The sequence below is a fragment of the Notechis scutatus genome, chromosome 2, assembly GCF_049901735.1.
Source record: "Notechis scutatus isolate UNSWTSFEM ecotype Mainland chromosome 2, rNotScu1.2, whole genome shotgun sequence".
Taxonomy (NCBI): Eukaryota; Metazoa; Chordata; class Lepidosauria; order Squamata; family Elapidae; genus Notechis; species Notechis scutatus.
Window position 1 is genome coordinate 150,253,483 of NC_142010.1, and position 12,056 is coordinate 150,265,538.

Sequence of the window (12,056 nt, forward strand, 5' to 3'; positions counted from 1 at the left end):
AATCAGTGAGGCCACTATTGTCCATGACTAGAGGGAATGCTGCTGGATATCTCAGGGAATATCTCCTTCCACTCTCTGGGCATTTTGGCCATCTTCAGAGACTTGATTTTGTTTGTCATCACCATGAAAAATTAGGTAGGTGACTATAGGAGCCCTGCTTCCAGAATGCCCTTTTAAAGAAATGTGGGGAACCTGCCTTTCTGTCTTTTTAGAGCTAGGGTAAGATGTGTTGATATGTTTTATTTTTTCCCTGTATGTAGTTTGGTTCAGTATCACAACAACTAGAAAAGTTCTTACATTGATTGTGATCTTTATTTACTTATTTACTGTACTTATTTAATTCAGTTTAAATGTTGTCCAACTCCAAACTGACTGAGAGGTTCCCAAATAAAGAATAAAATACAATACAGATCAAAGCAAGCTGGGATCCAGTCACTTTATTTAAACAAATGAAATGAAAATAGACAAAATGTCATCTAACAAGGGCTTCATCAAACTTAACTCAAGGCCAGAGAACAACCAGATCGTCAAGGCCTTATGGAATGCCAACAGGATGGACCATAGTGGGAAATCTCATTTCAGAAAACAGGAACGACAACAGAAAAGGCATCACAGCATATCCTGGCCAGGCAAAGATAGACAATTCCTGAAATAATCAGGAAGGGTTGGTGTCCAGCACTTTATATCACTTCCAGAAGCATACTGGAAAAATAGTGCAGTTTGTGAAGCAGAGGTGTCACATGGGCATTCTGAGGCATGCCCATTATTGCCCACACTGCTGCACTCCAAAAGTTTCAAAGTTTTCAAGGGAATCTATAGGTGCATTGCAGTAATTGAGCTGTGAGGTGACCAGGGCATAGTGATAGAAAGACGTCCCATTCCAAGAAGGAACACCATGCCAGATGCAGCCATATAAAGGCCCTCGGATACAGCTGCCACCTGCTATTTGAGCGGCATTCTTGAATGTATCATTCTTGAATGTGCAAATGCTATGCCATTTAAGAGTATAGACAGAAAATCCTTGGGTCCAGGGGGCCCTAATATCCACAGTCATTCAGACTTCATAAGATTGGGTGAGTCAGTTCTTCCTCATCCAGGATGAACTGCCTCTGGGCTGAGTTAGGACCTCAATAGCATCATTTAACCAATTGAGGTTGATAAATATAAATCTCAATCACGGGTGTCAAACTCACATGACATATTGTGACATTTTTTTGCCTTTGCGGAGTCAGGATAGGCATGGCCTGTGTGTGATGCATCCTGCTCATGAACTGCCAGTTTGACACCCCTGATCTACATATTAATGATACCAAATCCCAACCAGCAGAGGATCTCATCCAGCAGCTTCATGTACAGCTTAAACAGACGGGAAGAGAGCATCAACCCTGCGGTACCCCATATAACTTCTCCCCCATCTTCTTCCAATACCAACTGGAATTGGCTGTGAAGGAAGAGAAACATTGTAAGTTAAGGTGCCCTGAATTCCCAATCCCCACAGCCAACTGAAAAAGATACTATGGCTAATGGTATTAAAGGCCACTGAGATATCAAGGAGCACAAAGATAGAAGTACCACTTCCATCTTGGCTCTGCAATAGATCCTCAGCAGCCGCAATCATTTTTTTTTTCAATTCCGTCCCATTCTGGAACCTGGTTGAAATTGATCTAAATAACATGCTTCCTCAAGGGTCTTCTGCAACTGCAGTCTGACTACCTTCTCAACCACCTTTCCCCCAAAAAGAAAAGTTGTAGCCAGGATGGTAGTTATTTAAAATCACTGTGACCAAGGTCAACCTCTTGAGTAGGAGATGTACTGACACCACCTTCAAGATTGAAGACAGCAGCTTCTATCTCAATGAGTCCAACATCATAGCATGAACCCAACAGAGACTTCCCTGGCCTCAGCAAGGACCTAGTTTCAATAAATAGGATATGATGGATTTTCTCTATGAAGGGGGAGGTGATATGAGTTACAACAGGTGTGTCCAACCTGCCGCCCATAAGTCACATGCAGCCCTGGACAGCTCGGCCCCACAAGATTGTAAATTTCCAACATTATAATCTTATTTATATACATTAACTATATTGACTATTTTATATGTGGCCCAAGACCATTTCACTCAATGTAGCCCAGGCAAGCCAAAATGATGTACACTCGTGCACTACAGTGAAACAGCAATTTCCCAGGAGGGAACACTTTCCAAGGAGCAGGATGAGACAGGAGACAACACAGTCCAGAGCTGGAATGGTGAAAGGAGAGGTTTACAATAGAGACTCCCTAGAATCTCCCACTTTCTTTCTGGAGGCTTAGTTGCTGCCTGTCTGACTATTGTTTAGTCTGTGGCTCTTCCACTTGTCTCACAAAGTCATTCCTACAGACCGTTACTGCTGGACAGCTTTCAGTGTCTGTAATAATGTTGAGGATATATATTGATATTTCATTACACTTATTGGAGTGAGATAATTCCAGATTGTGAACTCTTATAAGTTATAAGAGTTTGGTCACATTTACTACAGGTTTTTCTCCAACAGCACTACAGGCATCTTTTCTGGAGCTTTATTTCTCAGAGCATCTCAGTACGCACTATATTTTAAGAAAAGAAAAAAATATAAATATATAATATAATTAAAACAACAATCCATACCAACTGAACTCTATCGTTAAAATTAATATTCATTTAAATCTTAAACATTTTACACATTCCTTTTCAAATAGGTATCATGCTTCTATGGGAACACTTATAAATTTTGCATTGTTACTTCCCCCTCATTTCACTTATATTTTAAAACATTATGTAATTATAATGGTCCCATTCCTTCTTAATTCAATTCTCTCATATTTCATTTCATTTATTTTGTTCAAGAAAAAAAAAGTTTCACTGAATTACATTGAATATTTTATCTCATTTTATAATCATATGTTATTCCAATTTTCTAACATTATTTCTAATACAAATACAACAATACAGTCTTACATACCTTTGCAGAATCTCTTTTTCAGTTATATTTTTACCCATTATCTCTAAATAAATCCTGTTTTTTTACATCTTGTTTCAAACCTTTGTAGCTTCTCTTCCCTTCCTTCCTCCCTTGCTTCTTCACTCTGCCCTTTTTATCCCCTTGTCTCTCCATCTCCATTTCCCTCTTCTGTATTCCTCTTTTCTGTTGCTTTTTGACATTATATCCACTTTTCACCTTATTTTTCCCTTTTTTGGTTGTTTTTTTAGGTCTTAAATTCTCCATTCTCTTTTCCCCCTTTCCCCTTTCTTCCCCAGATAAAGTTACTTGTTCGTTAAAGATGGCTTCTTCTTTGTCCCAATCTTCTTGTTCTTGTAGTTTCTCATAAGTAGAGATCGCCATTTCTAAAAAATGAAAAACAGAGCCAAAAGAGCCCTTCCCTTCTTGTTCTTCTTCTTTATATTTTTTAAATTCCATTTTCAGTTCATCCACAAGTGATGCCATTGTAAAAAAAAATTTAAACAACCACCCAAGTGTTTTTAATCATTGAAATATAATTTCCAATCATTGAAATATAATTTACATTGAAATATAATTTACATTGAAATATAATTTTTAATCATTGAAATATAATTTCCATTGAAATATAATCTTCCTTTTTGGGACATTATTACTTGAAAATTGCTTTTAGTCCCAAAGTCACCAAGCAGTCCAAATACACACAAGCTGTTTCATTTAACACTTTCTTCTTTTTTCACTTTCTCTTCCTGGGGTTACAATTCAGTTACAAAGTTCCAATTAAAATGTATCTTTTAGAAGTCTTGTTACAATTTAACTTTAGATTCTTTTAAATTCCAAGCAGTCTCCTCCAGCCAAATCTTACTCTTATTTTTTTCCTCTCCCTCCCCACTTACAGCGAAAAAAAGTTTTTTCAGTGATCAGAAATCTTTATTGTCCCCTTGGGCTTTGATTTTCCAGTTTAATTACCTGCTGATGCCAAAGTAGGTTTTTCCGATTTCTCATTCATCTGCTGTCATCGTAAGGAGGGACAGTGAGAAAAAACAATCTTTCCCTTTTCACTTTCATTCGCTGCTTCCGGATCTTCTTTGGGAGCGATGTATCTTTTTTAAAATTTAAATTCCAGGATATCTTGAATGTTGCTTCTTATCCCGGTCAGCCAAAACTTTCACTTCTTAGCTTCCTCCTGCACATTCTTTTCCGGATGAGTGCTTCTTTGTGGCGGCCATTTCTGACCGCCGCTCTACCGACTTCAGAAAAGGGAGTTAAGCCAGCTGAGGAGGGGAGGTACGGCTCCCCTCAAACCCTGCCGGGTCTCCCCTATCTTCGACCACCTCTACGGGGTGGCTTAGCCCCGAAGCCGGCTGGCTCGGGGCACTCCAGCGGCGAGCGCAAGCAGAAACTGCGCACGATCGCGGATTCCTGCTGCCACCAAAGGCCTGCAAACCGGAAGTCCACACACGCACACTTTACTGGAGCTGGGAGCATACCTACTTTTTAAACCCTTGCAACCAGAGGAAGGAGAGGCACTAGCGCTGACCAGGGAGGAAAGTCAGTGATCCAACCACTGGTGGTATTTTGCAAAAGAAGGAACCCAGCCTTATGGATTAGGCCTCTGCTCTGATCCATGGGCAGTTGGGAGACCACAGGCTCCCCTAGCTCTTGCTAGGCTTTGGGGAAACAAGCCCCCTGCATACAAAAGCAGCAGCTCTGGGACAAGCTTCTTTTATTCCCTTCCTCCTCCCTCCCTTCCTCTCCCTCCATTTTCAATAGAGAAAACAGAAAAAAAGCTGGGGGGAGGCACAGACTTGTTGACCTTCTTCCCCTGCATCTCCCCCCAAAAAAATAGGACATAAACTCTGTCTCTGCCCAATCTTGATCCTCTTTAATAACTTAATTTGCTAAACTTACTACAGTATGTGCACCTGGAAAGAGGGTGACAAAATATGTAACTTACTTGGATGAGTAAATCAGTGTTGTCTATTGTTCAAGTCTCATATGTAATTAATATCTTCGTTTGATTACTTACTTTCTGATGTATCACATATACCCAATGTATGTATCATTTGTTTCTGTACCTTATAAAAAGACTTGATATCCCCCCTCACTTAATAAATACTTTTTACTTTGTCCAAATTACTTGGTGATTTGTATTTTCAGATGGACAAAGGAGCCCCTTTGGAAAGGTAAAAGATTCTCCCTCGAATTTAGGGATCAAGTTCTTATCAGCTCCACATTAGACACAGGATTAGGTTTTAAGGCAATAGGGTCTAACAGAAATATTTTAACATCCATAATGTCCTTCACCATTTTTATTATTGTATAAGCATTGAAAGAATTAAACTTAAATTATAAGATGGACTGCGCATACAATCAATGTCTGATAATTTTATTGATATTTTATTTATTTTAATGCATTCAGACATTCCTGCTGAATCTTATTTTACTGAAGTAAAGGATCTATCCCATTCCAATGCCAGGTCTTATCTATGTTCTTTAAACTGGATAGTCCTTGAATCCTCTTTGGAATGTGAAAATAACCTAGAGGCCAAAGTGTGCACCTCCAGCCCATCTTCTTCTTCTCCATTGCTGGTTTTTTATTTTCAGTTCTTTTGTGTATATTTTGATCCCTCTTTTTTGTTGTAAAGCATCTCTTCTGAACATTTTGTACATCTACATTGCTTTGGAAGGGAATTCTGTAGAGATAAACAGTTATTCTGTTATTTAACACAGCATCTTCTGTTGGGACTGGATGTATTGGATTTATTTTGTTTGCATATAAATGTGTGCACTGATTTGAAAGAGAAGATGGTAACTGTTCAGGGAGATTTGCTATTGGAATTCTATAGTTTGTCAGTTAAGGAGTGGCAGTTGGAATGTCCAGTGACAGTTGAAAGTGGACATTTGGGAGAAGAATGAAAGAGACGCTGATCATTAGGCACTGGACACAGAGAAAGATAACTGCTACTATCTGTTCATGGTTACCACTTCAGGAGTTTTCATTTTTTACTTCAAATATAATGACCTACCAGTCTCTCAGCAGGACCAAGTGGGAAGGATGTTCAGAATTATTGTGCAACAACTTTTGGAAAGCCACCGGTTCCCCAATATTGGAATGATGAAAACTTAGTTAATTTCTATTCAGATAAATTATTATAGATTCTTTATAATAGGGTCTAGCTGAATATATGGTTGTTCTTTTAAAGGATTTTTTTTTAGATTTGTAGAAATCAAAATTGAATTCTATGCTAAAGCCACTGGGTGACTACTACTGTTAATACAGTAGGTGCCAATGAACACTGGCTTGCTTAAGTTTTGGGTTCTTCTTTCCTGGAATAACAGTTAAATTACTCTTAACCTATTTATATTTAGAGGAAAACACAACTGAACTTTTAAATTGTTAAAGAGATGTTGCTTAGGTGTTCAGAAAAAGAGTATAGAATCTTCAAAAATCTGAAAAGCATTCCCTTGGGGCTTTCCAAGTTCATACCTAACACCATAAGTACTGTGGATTTAATATAATGTACAGCAAGCTCTGTTGTCTCTTTTTTCTTTTTAATTTGAGTGTTAGGAGACTAAAAGCAATTTTCAAGTAATAATGTCCCAAAAAGGAAGATTAACTGGGTTCCACTTTGTGTTTAAACCAGTCACTTTGCCCTTCTAATATTTTCCCAATGAAAATGTCTCGCTGCAAATTGTTCTCTGCAGATCAAAATATCCAGTCAATCATAAAACATAATAAACAAGCGTAAATATGGCCTAAGAGGAAAATGAGAACAATAAATCAGTTGGCACCCTTTCAAAGAGGGACAAAACACAGCTAGACAAAATGCAAAGAGAAAAGTGGCCATGGAGCTGTAGATGCCAGCCAACCTTTTTCGTCTCTTTTTACAGAGAATCAGGTAGGCTGCTGGTGAAAAATATTACGATCAGCTCCCAAAGCAGATAACAGTTTAGAGCAGTAAATTTATGTTTTAGCTAGCCATACCCTTCTGGGATTCGAAATTGGAATAAAATACAATTTAAAATAATTTAATATATGGGTAAATAAAATGTGATAAAAATATTTCAGTGTCACCCCTACAATCTACTCCAATCAGTCCCACATATGCCGATCTCAGCCAAACCATTTTGCTGTATTAAATGCTGTTTTCACATTCTGGCCGCAAATAGCAATAACAATAGCACTTAGACTTATATACTGCTTCACAGTGCTTTACAGCCCTCCCTAAGCAGTTTAGAGTCAGCCTGTTGTCCCCAACAATCTGGGTCCTCATTTTATCGACCTTGGAAGAATGGAAGGCTGAGTCAACCTTGAGCCTGGTGAGATTTGAACTGCCAGATTGCAGGAACCCGGCAGCAGAAGTAGCCTGCAGTACTGCATTCTAATTACTGCACCACTACGGCTCATAAGGTAAGTTGTTTTGATATGGAGTTCTCAATGGATCATTTGTTTAGTATATAGACCGAGGTACCTGTCTCTTACCCTCTTATACAGGCAGCAATCAAATAGGATGTAAAATTCATCATCAATCAACTGCAAAAGACAGCGGTCACAGTTCCAAGCCAAGCCTGCAAAAGAAGAGGCTACACTGTGAGCAGAACGGATCTCTTTACTGAAGCCTCGGCTTGGTATGTGGTGAACAATACAAGTAAAAGGGTTTCTAGCCAGCATTACTGGCTTCTGTTAGCCAGCTGGCTATAAGGACTCAGCACGCCCTGGCACCACAGGTGGCATTCAGCAGGTTCTGACCAGTTCTGGAGAACCGGTAGCGGAAATTTTGAGTAGTTTGGAGAACCGGCAAATACCACCTCTGACTGGAGATTTTACAGTATCCTTCCCCTGCCATGCCCACCAAGCCATGCCCACAGAACCGGTAGTAAAAAAAATTGAATCCCGGCACGCCTCACCCTCCTGTTCCCGGTTGCTCCTAGCCGACTCTAGCAAGTACTCTTTGGGCCTGGATGGTTTCTGAACCAACTGCCGCTGTTTTGCCTTCCTGGATCCTTGTTCTTCCGGACTTCTCCCAGTGTGAGTCCCATCACCCGATACCCATTTGTGCACCTCATGCACCCCATGTGTGGCAACTCCGAAATGGCGCATTGTGGCAACTTTGAATGGCGCGCTGTCTCGGACGTTGACAGCAGCTTTACTTGGAACAGCTTACATCCTGTGAATACCTCTAACACCATCAATATGGTGGCATAAACATCAGGGGTCCCCAACCCCCAGTGCACTACGGGCTTTGAGCCACAGAAATGGGTAAGCATGACCACGCACTTACCCGCCGTTCGTGCGGAACTATTCCCCCCCCCCCCTCCCCCTGGTCTGGAAAGGTTTGGGAACTCTGGTTTATGCAGTTACCTTGCAGTCTCAACTTATTTTTCTGTATATACTGTATGTTATGCTTATATGTATATTTTTTTTAAAAAAGTGTAAAACTTTTCAACCTGCTGTAGTGAATATTCTTCTGTTCATTCAGATCAGATCCTGTTCATTCAGGCCACTAAATAGAAGTTTGTGAGGAAGAAAAAAGCACAATTCTGAAATAATTCTTAAGATTATATTGTAGTTAATTTGACATCCCTAGATGAAAAATCCCTCTGAACATTTCGATTTTGGCATAGAGAGCCCTTCACAAGTGCAGGATCAGTGCAATTGCTAACTCACTGTCCCTAAAGAATGGCCTTGCAGATGCCGAGTTAGACTATGATCCCTATTCCAGAATGGGATGAACCACTGAATATAAACAAAGTAACCCACACTGTTGAGGCCTACTGGGTCACAGTGACACCTCAGATCAGAATACAGCCAAACTTCCACACCTGTTTCTTTTAAAAAAATTGTAGTCTCTCCTAGAACAGAAAGTGCTAATATTATTCCTATACCTTGCTTGGATCCATTTTCCTGTGTAGGGACACAACCCATCCTATTATTGATTCCGAGTATGGCTTTGCTGTCAAGACTCTTCTATAATTGTGGTAGGATATAAATTTGATTAACAAATAAATATTTTTCCATTTGCATCTCCTTACAAGAATCAGCCAAAAATAAGGCATCATCAACAGCCTTGATCAACAGCCTTCCAAGGAAATATCTTCCAGCTTGTTAGGGAAATGCTGGAGGAATCTAAGAACCAGGTTGCATCTCCTTGAAGGACACAAGAAAGTAATGTTTACAAATTACTTAAGCCTCTTAGAAATATAAAAATTGTCAACTGATCTGTAGCTGTTGCAGAGCTCGACTTTCTTTTAAAAAAATGCAACAGTATATTGAATCTTATTAATACACTATGCTATTATATCCCTTATCAATTTAAAAAATATTCTGGACTCTTGCATGAAGCTTTAGAAGTATTTTCACAGCAGCAACTCAAGAGTGCCTTTGGGAATTGTAGTGTTATGGCCAGTGGTGGGATTCAACCAGTGTAACAACCGGTTCAGTGAGCATGCACTTTGCTGCGCGTGCAGGGTACATTTGAAAATAGCAAGAAAACTTATCTTTTATTGAAGCCTCGGTGAGTAAAAACAGCTGAGGCGCAGCAATCCGTGCTACCGCACGGATCAGCTGGCCTTCAAACAAAGGAAATATAGGACAGAATAACGCAGGGGTGGGTGGGTGAAGCCAACTAATCACCGGAACTACTGGTTCACCTGAACCGGTCTGTACTAGCTGAATCCCACCCCTGGTTATTGCCCTGGGGTCATTCCAGAATTTTCACATTAATCCTTCGAGAGTCCCTCTGGGATCAGTCAGGGCACTGTTGCAAGATTCGCTTTGAAAATGATTGCATCCCCAGATCTTTTGGGAAATTCTCAAGCCATCTTGTTAGGAGCAAACTACATAACCCAAACTTGAAAGATGACATATTTAATTTTCTGCCGACAATAGATGGCTATAACATCTATGGAGAATCTCAGTCATCCAGGTCATGGTTGTCCCAAAGGTGCTTTTTTCAAGAGGCAACTGGACTTTCTGGTTTTTCTTTGAAGATGGTTCGCTTCTCATCCAGGAGAAAAGCACCTTTGGAAGATGGCTACAACATACACAAGAAAAAGGTGGAATATTGGGCTTAAGCAATTGTAATAATCCCGATAATGGGAGAGGACATCCCTTGCTTCTAATCCCAAAAGCAACTGAAGCTCCAAAGAAAATTCAGGAAACATAGCAGATTAGAATTGGCAACACAAAAGAAGCAGGGCAAAAAGATTTTTCATCAGGGAAGGAGGAACACCTTCTATCCAGTGTATGCTCTATTTTCCTGCAGTAGAGAAGTGTCATCTGAAAACTGAGATGTTAATACAGTCCCTGGAGAAAGAACGGGAGGTGTAATTCTGCAAGAAAAATTAGTAAGTTCCTTTTCAAAAGGAAGACATCTAAGTCAATTTAGCAGCTCTACGTGTTTCTCAAGGGAGCATTAATGGAGGGGGGGGCGACTAAAGGGGCCACCCTCCTCATAGGTTACAAAATCTGTCTCCCAACTGGTTAGCATTGAAGTTTCATAAGATGGAGAAATATGGAGCTGGATCCAGCTCAGTAATGTGGCTGTGGAAACCTTTTCATAAGGAGATCTATCTAAAAAAAAATGATACATCTTATATCTTCAAACTATGACAAACCTTGTCTAGAATAGTATAGTCATAAAACAGCAATGGTACAATATTGGGAAAGAAAATGTTTTAAAAAAAATTAAAGGACACCCAAACAAGTACATGAATTAGTGAGTTACTAAAAGAGCCAATTCTGAAGATAGTAAACCGGCAAAGAGACTGGGCTATATAGGTTACATACACAGGTACACAATATCTGGGGAATCTATCAGCCTAGATAAAGTATTGAATAAGGAGATTTTGCCCAAGAACTGAACATTAAATAAGCTTGGGGGTGGGTCAGATCTGCAGACCAGAAAAAGGAATGCATAATTCTTTTTCATTCCCAGACATTAACTTCTTAACTCTTACCCACCTGTAAGAGTTTCTCTTTAAGAAAACAAGCACTGTTAACACAGTTCACCATGACCTCTCTCATGGAGGAGTGGAAGACGCATTCTGAAAAAAGGAAAAAGCTGGACTCCCCTAATGCCTCAGGTGTGATGGTCAACTGGATCTGGCAAAATGCATTCTCATTCACTAGGTTGCAGCAGTTCAGTGGTGCTGTGAACCAATATGTTTACAAAGAGAACTGAAAGAACTGCCTAGCGTAGAGAACTCCAGATGCCATTCCCTTCTGACAGGGAAGACTCTCAATTGAAAACAACCTCTGACTGAGATGTTCAGAGGATGGAATAAAAATTGCCTCATAGAAAAAAGACTCAACTGGAAGTCCAGGAGACTAAGAAGACTTTAGACAAAGGTCAAGTAAACTTGTCGTAAGGTGGTAACTATCTGAATATCTGGAAGCACAAAACAAAACGTTACCGAATCGGTAGATATATATTGGCTTGCTTTGTCAAAATTGTAGGAAGCCTGAAAAAGAAAATGGAGGGCAGAGGTTGAAAGTAATATAATTTAACAAAGGTGGATTTAAACAAAAACCAAATGTACAGGTACAGCCTAATAATAGTACTGTGTAATAGATCTTGGAATAGTGGTTGATTGGGAACTGAGATTGAGCCAGTAATATGATGTGATTGCAAAAAAGATTAATTCAATCCATATATACAAAAGCTAAGTACCACTCATTCATGAAATCTCCAGAACCGTAAAGCCTACAAACTTGAAATTTGGCACGTATGTTCCTCTTGGCTTCTAGGTGCTCACTAAGAGAGGATTTTCCAAAATGACCATTAGATCATTACTATTTCTTAATACAGTAATTAACACGCTCTGATGCTAAGGAGTTCTACTCCCCCCTCCCCACCTGAAAAGAACTCTGTTCCAACTTCCAGTTGCCTCACAAGATTGCGGAACAGCAGGAGGTAGCATTCTTCGCCATCACGCTCCATTATCCTGTAGCTGTAAAAATCAGCAGCAGACACGGTCTTTTGAAAGGACCCTTGGTCTTTGCATTGCACTGAGGTATAGTGATGTAATAGCCATCTTCTCCATGGCACAACATCAGAGGGTACTGGAGAGCTCAGG

General features: G+C 39.8%; 1 long non-coding RNA gene across 1 annotated transcript; it reads right to left on the minus strand.

Annotated features, from left to right (window-relative positions):
- Nucleotides 1–1,330: 1,330 nt before the first annotated feature.
- LOC148132329 (uncharacterized) lies at nucleotides 1,331–11,940 on the minus strand. The gene is made up of 3 exons (XR_015747848.1): nucleotides 11,836–11,940; nucleotides 7,462–7,547; nucleotides 1,331–1,441 (listed from the first exon to the last, which is right to left on the minus strand). It is a non-coding gene; the product is annotated as an uncharacterized LOC148132329 (long non-coding RNA).
- Between the last annotated feature and the right edge of the window lie 116 nt (nucleotides 11,941–12,056).